This window comes from Adiantum capillus-veneris, chromosome 23 (assembly GCF_014529385.1).
Source record: "Adiantum capillus-veneris isolate H3 chromosome 23, ASM1452938v2, whole genome shotgun sequence".
NCBI classification, from domain to species: Eukaryota; Viridiplantae; Streptophyta; class Polypodiopsida; order Polypodiales; family Pteridaceae; genus Adiantum; species Adiantum capillus-veneris.
Genome location: NC_140953.1, coordinates 39,753,265 through 39,754,808, shown reverse-complemented (window position 1 = coordinate 39,754,808; position 1,544 = coordinate 39,753,265).

Sequence of the window (1,544 nt, the reverse complement as noted above, 5' to 3'; positions counted from 1 at the left end):
ACAAGGAAGGGGTGGTGGTGGCAGCAACCTGCAATAGAAAACACTTTTTTTTTCCACTTATAATGCTCCCCTTGTTGGGGTTAGTACCCACGGTTAAGGCCTTCGAAAACCGGTCATCACTATGTAGTATTGAGAATGGGTTCTTTGTGCGTAGTTCCAATAAATGTTCATCATGAATGTGGTACAGAGTTTGTGGAACATGTGTGCTACTTTGACAATGGTGGAAGCACATTACATATTTTCATGATTTGTTACTTGTTTTGAGATAGTTCGTAGAGGAAATAATGTTACATGTGTCAGCAATGCTTCTCATCCAACTAAGGACATGGTAAGATAGCAAGTGATTGTTCTTTCAAGCTTACTAATACTTTATATGTATCAAGGATCACAAAGAATCTTTAGACTACTAATACTTTATATATATCAGAGATTAAGAAAAATCTTTAGTCTAAATCTACACTTGCAAAAAATTGACCTTGTAGTAAGATGATATGGGAATAATAGATGTAATATATACATGATAATACCATGTACAATGCTTAGTTTGATAGTCTTTATAAGCTCACTTCTTATAAACAATATGGAATTTTTTTGGCATGTGTGTTCTTAATTCTAAGGCTATTTTTTATTCAAAACTTTGGAATCCACAATTTGTTCATCAAAATTTTACTAGTTTGTTGCACTTTCAAATTAAATTTGATATGGCTTCTTCCGTGCTCTTGGAGCTTGAGGAAACAATGACACATGCATGAAAAGGCTATAATTTAGGCAACATGCAATGTCCTAAGTTTCTTAAGAATGGAACTGTGTGCTGGATCTCCTCACTAATTATAGTGTGTCTAAAGTGATGTTTGTGGTCCAATGTGGGCATACATCATATTTTGGGAGCAATTTGCTTATATTCTTAAATGTAGTAATAATCTCTCAAGGTATGTATGTGTGTATCTAGTGTGGAAGGCAAAGTCATAAGCGTTCATATGCTTTCAACAATTTTTTCCCCATGGCCAAAAATGTATATGGTTGTGTTGTGAGCACCCTCTATTTTGATTGAGGAGGACCCGAGCCTATGTTAATGGAGAAATTCATTTTGATGAGTGATTGGAAAAAGCACCAATCTATAGTGCCACACACCCCTCTAAAAATGACATTAATGAGGAGAAAAACATGTCATAGAGATCATAAAATGCATGGTCAAAAGCTACATATTTCTTGGCTTGAGGAAGATGTAGTTCAATCTTTATTAGCATACACCATGAAAACAGATGTGAGCTCAAAGAATGTGCATGATACATCATTGTCTTTGTTTAATGGTGGGAGTACAGATGTAAGTCCTAGTGAGGCACACATACATGAGTGTCAATGCATGCTCAATGCATCACAACTTGAAATTAGGTACCTCTGTGTGTGTGTGTGGGGGGGGGGGGAGGGGGGATGCAACGAGACAATCAACAATTAAGTTGCAATTAACCCAAGATAGGGGTTCACATGTAGCTCTCTCTCAAAAAATTCTAGAGGATTATTACTAGAGTCTTTCTTGCGATACT